This window comes from Rattus norvegicus, chromosome 1 (assembly GCF_036323735.1).
Source record: "Rattus norvegicus strain BN/NHsdMcwi chromosome 1, GRCr8, whole genome shotgun sequence".
Lineage (NCBI taxonomy): Eukaryota > Metazoa > Chordata > Mammalia > Rodentia > Muridae > Rattus > Rattus norvegicus.
Window position 1 is genome coordinate 68066237 of NC_086019.1, and position 11856 is coordinate 68078092.

Here is an 11856-nt window from a genome sequence, read left to right on the forward strand (position 1 = left end):
TCAGCTTTCATGTGTATGTGTACTTTCTGTTGTTTTGTTACTGAAGAGAAGACAGTCCAAGTTGATCTGAGTGGATGCATGCTGTTATTTTTTGAAATTGGATATTATCTTTATTTACATGTGGAATGTCACCCCCTTTACAGTTTTACCTCTGGAAACCCCCTATCTCACTCTCCATGTTCCTGATTCAATTTCCATGAGGGTGCTCCTCCACCCACCCACTCCTGCCTCAGCATTCCCTAGCGTTCTTCGACACTAAGTCATCAAGCCTTCTCAGCAACAAGGGCCTCTGCTCTCATTGATGACAGATTACGCTCCTTCAGCTCCTTCCACCTTTCTCCTAATTCCTCCATTGGGATCCCTGTGAGGAGTACAGTGGTTGGTTCTCACCATCCACATCAGTATTGATCAGGATCTAGCAGAGCCTCTTAGGAGACAGCTGTATCAAGCTCCTGTCAGCAAGCATTTCTGGGCTACAGCAGTAGTGTCTTAGTTTGATGTGAGGATGTGGGATCAATCCTCAGGTGGGCCAGTCTCTGGATGCCCTTTTCTTCAGTTTCTGCTCCACTTTTTGTCCCTGTATTTCCTTTACATAGGAGCAATTTTGGATTAAAATATTGGACATGTGTAAGTGGCACCTCCTTCAAACATGGGGTCATGCATAACCTCTAGATATGGTCTTGACAGCTTCTCCCTCCTCATTCTGGTGTATTTTAGCTAATGTCATCCCCATTGGGTCCTGGGATCCTCTTGCTTTCCTGGCAGCTGTGACTTTCTGGGTGCTATCCCAGTTCTCCATCCAACATTGCTACTCCACTCTGTTCATTTTCCAAACACTCTATACAACACCTCCTTCTCCTCCTATCCTCATTCTGGCACCTTTCCCCTCTTCCTCCTCTCTTCTTCTCAAATCCCTCAAACCCTTACCTCCCATGATTATTTCCTTCCCTCTTTTAGTAGGAATGAAACACCCCCACTTTGGTCTTCATTTCTCTTGAGCTTAATGTGGCCCATGAGTTGTATCTTTTGAATTCCAAACTCTTTGCTTAATATCCACTTATGAATGAGTCCATACCATGAGTGTTCTTTTGTGACTGAGTTACCACATTCAGGATGATACTTTCTACGACCATCCATTCACTTGAAAATTTCATGAAGTTTTTTTTTTAATAGCTGAGTAGTATTCCATTGTGTAAATGTAGCAATTTTATTATCCATTTCTGTTGAGGGACATCTCTGTTGTTTCCAATTTGTGGCTATTACAAATATGGCTATGAATATACTGGATCATTTGTACTCATCACATGTCAGAGCATCTTTCAGGCATATGCCCAGGAGAGATCTAGCTAGGTTCTCAGTAAGTACTATGTCTACTTTTCTGAGAAACGAATAGAACAATTTCCAATGTGGTTATATAGGCTAGCAATCCCTCCAACAATGGAGGAGGATTGTTCTTTCCCTACATCCTTTCAAAAATCTACTGTCACCCAAGTTTTTATCTTAGCCATTCTGACTATTGTGAGCTAGATTCTTAGTTTCATTTAGGTTTGAATTTCCCTGATGACTGAGATTTTGAACATTTCTTTAGGTGCTTCTCAGCCTTTCATGTTACCTCAGTTGAGAAGACTCTCTTTAGCTCTGTTCCTTAGATTTAATAGGGCTTTTTCCCCCTCTGAATACTAACTTTTGAGTTCTTTTCACATATTGTACATTACCCCTCTATCTGAGTGAGATTAATAAATAACTGTTCCCAATCTGATGATTGCTTTTTTTTTCTCTTGACAGTGTACATTGCCTTACATAAGCTTTTCAACTTTATGAAGTCCCATTTATTGATTCTTGATCTTGGAGCATAAGTCATTGGTGTTCTGTTCAGGACATTTCCCACTGTGAGCATGAATATTTACTAGATTCAGTGTATATAAATTTTTGTGGATATGCTTCATCCACTTGGACTTGAGCTTTGTACAGGGAGATGAGAATGGATCATTTGCATTCTTCTACATGTTGTATATCATTTTTATGAGCACCATTATTTGAAAAGGCTCTCTTTTTTTCCACTGGATGGTTTTTAACTCCTTTGTGAAAAAAGAAGTGACCATAAGAGTATGGGTTCATTTCTGAATCTTCAATTCTATTCCACTGATCTATCTAACTATCTTTGTACCAATACCATACAGGTTTTATTTCTATTCCTCTGTAGTACAATTTGAAATCAAGATTGGTAATTCCCACATGTGTTCTTTATTGTTGAGAATAGTTTTCGCCTTCCTGGTGTTTTTGGTATTTTTTTTCTTTTTTCTTTTTTTTAAAATTTATTTAATACTTAATAATAATACTTCGGTTTCCGGGGAAACATCTCCCTCCCCCCTACCCTTCCTTATGGGTGTTCCCCTCCCAAAACCTCCCCCAATTGCCAGCCTCCCCCAACAGTCTAGTTCACTTGGGGTTCAGTCTTAGCAGGATCCAGGGCTTCCCCTTCCACTGGTGCTCTTACTAGGATATTAATTGCTCTCTATGAGGTCAGAGTCCAGGGTCAGTCCATGTATAGTCTTTAGGTATTGGCTTAGTCCCTGGAAGATCTGGTTGCTTGGCATTATTGTACATATGGGGTCTCGAGCCCCTTCAAGCTCTTCCAGTTCTTTACTGATTCCTTCAACAAGGGTCCTATTCTCAGTTCAGTGATTTGCTGCTGGCATTCACCTCTGTATTTGCTGTATTCTGGCTGTGTCTCTCAGGAGCGATCTACATCCGGCTCCTGTCGGTCTGCACTTCTTTGCTTCATCCATCTTGTCTAATTGGGTGGCTGTATATGTATGGGCCAAATGTGGGGCAGGCTCTGAATGGGTGTTCCTTCAGTCTCTGTTTTAATCTTTGCCTCTATCTTCCCTACCAAGGGTATTCTTGTTCCCCTTTTAAAGAAGGAGTGAAGCATTCACATTTTAATCATCCGTCTTGAGTTTCATTTGTTCTAGGCATCTAGGGTAATTCATTCATTTGGGCTAATATCCACTTATCAGTGAGTGAATACCATGTGTGTCTTTCTGTGATTGGGTGAGCTCACTCAGGATGATATTGTCCAGTTCCAACCATTTGCCTACGAATGTCATAAAGCCGTTGTTTTTGATAGCTGAGTAATATTCCATTGTGTAGATGTACCACATTTTCTGTATCCATTCCTCTGTTGAAGGGCATCTGGGTTCTTTCCAGCTTCTGCCTATTATAAATAAGGCTGCGATGAACATAGTGGAACACGTGTCATTTTTATATGTTGGGGTATGTTTTGAGTATATGCCCAAGAAAGGTATAGCTGGATCCTCAGGCAGTTCAATGTCCAATTTTCTGAGGAACCTCCAGACTGATTACCAGAATGGTTGTACCAGTCTGCAATACCACCAACAATGGAGGAGTGTTCCTCTTACTCCGCATCCTCGCCAGCATCTGCTGTCACCTGAGTTTTTGATCTTAGCCATTCTCACTGGTGTAAGGTAAAATCTCAGGGTTGTTTTGATTTGCATTTCCCTTATGACTAAAGATGTTGAACATTTCTTTAGGTGTTTCTCAGCCATTCGGCATTCCTCAGCTGTGAATTCTTTGTTTAGCTCTGAACCCCATTTTTTAATAGGGTTATTTGTCTCCCTGCGGTCTAACTTCTTGAGTTCTTTGTACATTTTGGATATAAGGCCTCTATCTGTTGTAGGATTGGTAAAGATCTTTTCCCCATCTGTTGGTTGCCGATTTGTCCTAACCACAGTGTCCTTTGCCTTACAGAAGCTTTGCAGTTTTATGAGATCCCATTTGTCGATTCTTGATCTTAGAGCATAAGCCATTGGTGTTTTGTTCAAGAAATTTTTTCCAGTGCCCATGTGTTCCAGATGCTTTCCTAGTTTTTCTTCTATTAGTTTGAGTGTGTCTGGTTTGATGTGGAGGTCCTTGATCCACTGGGACTTAAGATTTGTACAGGGTGATAAGCATGAATCAATCTGCATTCTTCTACATGTTGACCTCCAGTTGAACCAGCACCATTTGATGAAAATGCTATCTTTTTTCCATTGGATGGTTTTGGCTCCTTTGTCAAAAATCAAGTGACCATAGGTGTGTGGGTTCATTTCTGGGTCTTCAATTCTATTCCATTGGTCTATCTGTCTGTCTCTGTACCAATACCATGCAGTTTTTATCACTATTGCTCTTTAATACTGCTTGAGTTCAGGGATAGTGATTCCCCCTGAAGTCCTTTTATTGTTGAGGATAGTTTATCTTTCCTGGGTTTTTTGTTTTCCAGATGAATTTGCAAATTGTTCTGTCTAGCTCTTTGAAGAAGTGGATTGGTATTTTGATGGGGATTGCATTGAATCGGTAGATTGCTTTTGGTAAAATGGCCATTTTTACTATATTAATCCTGCCAATCCATGAGCATGGGAGATCTTTCCATATTCTGAGGGCTTCTTCAATTTCTTTCCTCATTGTCTTGAAGTTCTTATTGTACAGATATGTTACTTGCTTGGTTAAAGTCACACCGAGGTACTTTATATTATTGGGTCTATTATGAAGGGTGTCGTTTCCCTAATTTCTTTCTCGGCTTGTTTTGTCTTTTGTGTAGAGGAAGGCTACTGAGTTATTTGAGTTAATTTTATACCCAGCCAGATTGCTGAAGTTGTTTATCAGCTTTAGTATTTCTCTGCTGGAACTTTGGGGATCACTTAAATAAACTATCATATCATCTGCAAATAGTGATATTTTGACTTCTTCTTTTCCAATCTGTATCCCCTTGACCTCCTTTGGATGTCTGATTGCTCTGGCTAGAATTCAAGAACTATATTGAATAAGTAGGGCGAGAGTGGGCAGCCTTGTCTAGTCCCTGATTTTAGTGGGATTGCTTCAAGTTTCTCTTCATTTAGTTTAATGTTAGCAACTGGTTTGCTGTATATGGCTTTTACTATGTTTAGGTATGGGCCTTGAATTCCTATTCTTTCCAGGACTTTTATCATGAAGGGGTGTTGAATTTTGTCAAATGCTTTCTCAGCATCTAATGAAATGATCATGTGGTTTTGTTCTTTCAGTTTGTTTATATAATGGATCACGTTGATGGTTTTCCGTATATTAAACCATCCCTGCATGCCTGGGATGAAGCCTACTTGATCATGGTGGATGATTTTTTGATGTGCTCTTGGATTCGGTTTGCCAGAATTTTATTGAGTATTTTTGCGTCGATATTCATAAGGGAAATTGGTCTGAAGTTCTCTTTCTTTGTTGGGTCTTTGTGTGGTTTAGGTATAAGAGTAATTGTGGCTCCATAGAAGGAATTCGGGAGTGCTCCATCTGTTTCAATTTTGTGGAAAAGTTTGGATAATATTGGTATGAGGTCTTCTATGAAGGTTTGATAGAATTCTGCACTAAACCCGTCTGGACCTGGGCTCTTTTTGGTTGGGAGACCTTTAATGACTGCTTCTATTTCCTTAGGAGTTATGGGGTTGTTTATCTGGTTTATCTGTTCCTGATTTAACTTCGGTACCTGGTATCTGTCTAGGAAATTGTCCATTTCCTGTAGATTTTCAAGTTTTGTTGAATATAGGCTTTTATAGTAAGATCTGATGATTTTTTGAATTTCCTCTGAATCTGTAGTTATGTCTCCCTTTTCATTTCTGATTTTGTTAATTTGGACACACTCTCTGTGTCCTCTCGTTAGTCTGGCTAAGGGTGTATCTATCTTGTTGATTTTCTCAAAGAACCAACTTTTGGTTCTGTTGATACTTTCTATGGTCCTTTTTGTTTCTACTTGGTTGATTTCAGCTCTGAGTTTGATTATTTCCTGCCTTCTACTCCTCCTGGGTGAATTTGCTTCTTTTTGCTCTAGAGCTTTTAGGTGTGCTGTCAAGCTGCAGACATATGCTCTTTCCTGTTTCTTTCTGCAGCACTCAGCGCTATGAGTTTTCCTCTTAGCACAGCTTTCATTGTGTCCCATAAGTTTGGGTATGTTGTACCTTCATTTTCATTAAATTCTAAAAAGTTTTTAATTTCTTCCTTTATTTCTTCCTTGACTAAGTTATCGTTGAGTATAGCATTGTTCATTTTCCACGTATATGTGGACATTCTTCCCTTATTGTTATTGAAGACCAGTTTTAGGCCTTGGTGGTCTGATAGCACGCATGGGATTATGTCGATCTTTCTGTACCTGTTGAGGCCGTTTTTTGACCAAGTATATGGTCAATTTTGGAGAAAGTACCATGAGGAGCTGAGAAGAAGGTATATCCTTTTGCTTTAGGATAGAATGTTTTATCAATATCTGTTAAGTCCATTTGGCTCATGACTTCTCTTAGTCTGTCTACGTCTCTGTTTAATTTCTGTTTCCATGATCTGTCCATTGATGAGAGTGGGGTGTTGAAATCTCCCACTATTATTGTGGGAGGTGCAATGTGTGTTTTGAGCTTTAGTAAGATTTCTTTTACGTATGTAGGTGCCCTTGTATTTGGGGCATAGATATTTAGGATTGAGAGTTCATCTTGGTGGATTTTTCCTTTGATGAATATGAAGTGTCCTTCCTTATCTTTTTTGATGACTTTTAGTTGAAAATTGATTTTATTTGATATTAGAATGTCTACTCCAGCTTGCCTCTTCTGACCATTTGCTTGGAAAGTTGTTTTCCAGCCTTTCACTCTGAGGTAATGTCTGTCTTTATCTCTGAGGTGTGTTTCCTGTAGGCAGCAGAATGCAGGGTCCTCGTTGTGTATCCAGTTTGTTAATCTATGTCTTTTTTTTTGGGGAGTTGTGGCCATTGATGTTGAGAGATATTAAGGAATAGTGATTGTTGCTTCCTGTTATATTCATATTTGGATGTGAGGTTATGTTTGTGTGCTTTTCTTCTCTTTGTTTTGTTGCCAAGACGATTAGTTTCTTGCTTCTTCTAGGGTATAGCTTGCCTCCTTATGTTGGGCTTTACCATTTATTATCCTTTGTAGTGCTGGATTTGTAGAAAGATATTGTGTAAATTTGGTTTTGTCATGGAATATCTTGGTTTCTCCATCTATGTTAATTGAGAGTTTTGCAGGATACAGTAACCTGGGCTGGCATTTGTGTTCTCTTAGGGTTTGTATGATATCTGTCCAGGATCTTCTGGCCTTCACAGTTTCTGGCGAAAAGTCTGGTGTGATTCTGATAGGTCTGCCTTTATATGTTACTTGACCTTTTTCCCTTACTGCTTTTAATATTCTTTCTTTATTTTGTGCGTTTGGTGTTTTGACTATTAAGTAACGGGAGGTGTTTCTTTTCTGGTCCAATCTATTTGGAGTTCTGTAGGCTTCTTGTATGCCTATGGGTATCTCTTTTTTTAGGTTAGGGAAGTTTTCTTCTATGATTTTGTTGAAGATATTTACTAGTCCTTTGAGCTGGGAGTCTTCACTCTCTTCTATACCTATTATCCTTAGGTTTGATCTTCTCATTGAGTCCCGGATTTCCTTTATGTTTTGGACCAGTAGCTTTTTCTGCTTTACATTATTTTTGACAGTTGAGTCAGTGATTTCTATGGAATCTTCTGCTCCCGAGATTCTCTCTTCCATCTCTTGTATTCTGTTGGTGAAGCTTGTATCTACAGCTCCTTGTCTCTTCTTTTGGTTTTCTATATCCAGGGTTGTTTCCATGTGTTCATTCTTGATTGCTTCTATTTCCATTTTTAATTCCTTCAACTGTTTGATTGTGTTTTCCTGGAATTCTTTCAGGGATTTTTGCGATTCCTCTCTGTAGGCTTCTACTTGTTTATTAATGTTTTCCTGTGTTTCTCTAAGGGAGTTCTTCACGTCTTTCTTGAAGTCCTCCAGCATCATGATCAAATATGATTTTGAAACTAGATCTTGGTTTTCTGGTGTGTTTGGATATTCCATTTTTATTTTGGTGGGAGAATTGGGCTCCGATGATGCCATGTAGTCTTGATTTCTGTTGTTTGGGTTCCTGCGCTTGCCTCTCGCCATCAGATTATCTCTAGTGTTACTTTGTTCTGCTATTTCTGACAGTGGCTAGACTGTTCTATAAGCCTGTGTGTCAGGAGTGCTGTAGACCTGTTTTCCTGTTTTCTTTCAGTCACTTCTGGGGACAGAGTGTTCTGCTTTCGGGCGTGTAGTTTTTCCTCTCTACAGGTCTTCAGCTGTTCCTGTGGGCCTGTGTCTTGAGTTCAACAGGCAGGTCACTTGCAGCAGAAAAGTTGGTCTTACCTGTGGTCCCGAGGCTCAAGTTTGCTCGCGGAGTGCTGTCCACGAGCTCTCTGCGGCGGCAGCAACTAGGAAGATCTGTGCCGCCCTTTCCAGGAGCTTCCGTGCACTAGAGTTCCAGATGGCGTTTGGTGTTTTCCTCTGGCGTCTGGATGTGTGCAGAGTGCAGTCTCTTCTGGTTTCCCAGGCGTGTCTGCATCTCTAGGTTTAGCTCTCCCTCCCACGGGATTTGGGTGCAGAGAACTGTTTATCTGGTCTGTTTCCTTCAGGTTCCGACGGTGTCTCAGGCGCAGGGGTCCTCCCGCTCCTGGGCCCTCCCCTACGGGAACCCAGAGGCCTTATACAGTTTCCTCTTGGGCCAGGGATGTGGGCAGGGGTAGGCAGTGTTGGTGGTCTCCTCCGCTCTGCAGCCTCAGGAGTGCCCACCTGACCAGGCGGTGAGGTCTCTCTCCCACGGGGTTTGGGAGCAGAGAGCTGCTGCGGGCCGGGATCCGCGGGTGTGGGACTTCCGGAAACACAGGAAGTGCCCGGTCCTAGAGGAATTTTGCCTCTGTGTGTCCTGAGTTCACCAGGCAGGTTTCTTGCAGCAGAAAAGTTGGTCTTACCTGTAGTTCCGAGGCTCAAGTTTGCTCGTGGGGTACTGCCTAAGTCCTCTCCGGGGCGGCAGCAACCGGGAAGATCTGCGCCTCCCTTTCCGGGAGCTTCTGTGCACTAGGGTTCCAGATGGAGTTTGGTGTTTTCCTCTGGCATCCGAGATGTGTGTGCAGAGTGCAGTCTCTTCTGCTTTCCCAGGCGTGTCTGCCTCTCTGAAGGTTTAGCTCTCCCTCCCACGGGATTTGGGTGCAGAGAACTGTTTATCCGGTCTGTTTCCTTCAGGTTCCGGCGGTGTCTCAGGCGCAGGGGTCCTCCCGCTCCTGGGCCCTCCCCTACGGGAACCCCGAGGCCTTATACAGTTTCCTCTTGGGCCAGGGATGTGGGCAGGGGTGGGCAGTGTTGGTGGTCTCCTCCGCTCTGCAGCATCAGGAGTACCCACCTGACCAGGCGGTGAGGTCTCTCTCCCACGGGGTTTGGGAGCAGAGAGCTGCTGCGGCGTTTTTGTTATTTCTAATGAACTTGATAATTGCTTTTCCTAACTCTATGAAAAATTGAGTTGGAATTTTGTTGGGGATTGCAGTGAACCTGTAGATTACTTTTGGTAAGATTGGCATTTTTATTATATTAGTCCTTCCATTCCATAAGCATAAGAGTTCTTTCCGTCTCCTGACTTTTTCTTCAATTTTTTTCTTCAGCGACCTAAAGTTCTAGTCATATGGATCTTTCACCTGTTTGGTTAGACTCACCCCAAGATATTTTATATTGTTTGTGATGACTGAGATGGGTATGATGGATTTCTCTATTTTCTATCTCAGCCCATTTATCCTTAAAGTAGAGGAAGGCTACTGATTTTTTTTCAGTCAATTTTATATCTGACCACATTGCTGAAGTTATTTATCAGGTTTAGAAGTTCTCTGATAGAGTGTTTGGGGTCACTTAAGTATAATATCATATTATATGCAAATAGTGATATGCTGACTTCTTCCTTTTCAATTTGGATCATTTGACTTCATTTTGTTGTCTCATCATTTTTGGTAGAATTTCTAGTCCTATATTGAATAGGTATGGTTTGAACAGGGAGACTTGTCTAGTCCCCGATTTTAGTGGGCTTGCTTCAACTCTCTCCATTTAGTTTGATGTTGGCTACTGGCTTGCTGTAGAGGACTTTTACTATATTTAGGTGTTTACCTTGAATTTCTAATTTTTCCAATACTTTTAACGTGATGTGTTGTTGAATTTTGTCAAATGTTTTTTTCAGCACCTATTGAAATGGATCATGCGGTATTTTTTTTAATTTGTTTATGTGGTAGATTATGTTTGATTTCTGTATATAGAACCGTTCTTGCATCCCTGCTCTGAAGCCTAATTGATCATGATCATTGATCATTTTGATATGTCCTTGGTTTCATTTTGTGAGAGTTTACTGAAATTTTGGCATTGATAGTCATAATAGAATTTGGTCAGAATTTCTCTATCTTTGTTGGGTCTTTCTACGCTTTTGGTGTCAGCCTAACTGTGGCTTCTTTGAACAAATTTAGTAGTTTGCCCTCTGTTTCTATTTTGTGAAAGAGTTTGAAGAGTATTAGTATTAGGTCTTCTTTGAAGGTCTGATAGAATTCTCTAAAAAACCCATGTGTTCCTGGACTTTTTATTTGGCTGGGGGACTTTTAATGACTGCTTCTATTTCTTTAGGCATTATGGGGCTGTTTAGATAGTTTAAATGATTCTGACTTAACTTTGGTACCTGGTATCTGTCTAGAAATTGTCTATTTAATCCAGATTTTCCAGTTTTTATGCTTATAGCCTTTTGTAGTAGGATCTGATTATTTTTTTGAATTTCTTCAGGTTCTCTTGTTATGTCTTCCTTTTCATTTCTGATTTTGTTAATTTGCATACTGTTTCTGTGCCCTTCTGTTAGTCTGGCTAAGGGTTTATCTATCTTGTTAATTTTTTTCATCTCCTCTTTTCTTGATAGTTTGTATAGTTCCTTCTGTTTCTACTTGGTTGATTTCAGCCTTGTCTTTGACTATTTCTTCCCATCTACTTCTCTTCCACTTATTTGCTTCTTTTTTTTTCTAAAGCTTTTAGGTATATTGTCAAACTGCTAGTACACACACCCTCCAGTTCCTTTTTGGAGGCACTCAGAGATATTTGTTGTCCTCTTAGCACTGCTTTCATTGTGTCCCATAAGTTTGGGTATGTTGTGTCTTCATTTTCATTAAATTCTAAAAAGTCTTTAATTTCTTTCTTATTTCTTCCATGACCAGGTTATTATTGTGTAGAATGTTGTCCAGCTTCTATGTGTATGTGGGTTTTCTGTTGTTTTTGCTTTTATTGATGACTGCCTTATTCCATGATGATCTGTTAGGATACATAGTATTATTTCAATAACCTTGTATCTGTAGTGTCATGTTTTGTGACTGAATATATGGTCAACTTTGGAGAATGTACCATGAGGTGCTGAGAAGAAGGTATATTCTTTTGTTTAAGAATGAAATAGTCTACAGATAGCTGCTCAATCCATTTGTTTCAAAATGTCTGTTAGTTTCATTTTGTCACTGATTATTTTTTGTTTCCATAATCTGTGCAAGGATGTGAGTGGGCTGTTTGAATCTCCCACTCTTATTTTGGGAGGTGCCATATTTGTTCTGAGCCTTAATAAATTTTCTTTTATGGATGTGTTTGCCCTTGAGTTCACAGCATAGTTGTTCCAAATTGAGAGTTCACCTTGGCCGATTTTTCATTTGTTGTGTATGAAGTGTCCTTCCTCTTTTTTTGTTTATTTTTGTTAAAATGATTTTATTAATGATTAGAATAGCTATTCCAGCTACTTTCTTGGTACCATTTGCTTAGAAATACTTTTTCCGGTTTTTATTCTGAGATAGTGTTTGTCTTCATTACTGAGCTGTGGTTCCTGTATGCAGCAAAATGTTGGGTCTTGTTTAAGTATGCAGTCTGTTAGTCTATGTCATTCTATTGAGGAATTGAGTCTATTTTATTAAGAGATATTAAGAACCAATGATTGTTTTGTTATTGTTAGAATTATGTTTGTTTGGCCATCTCC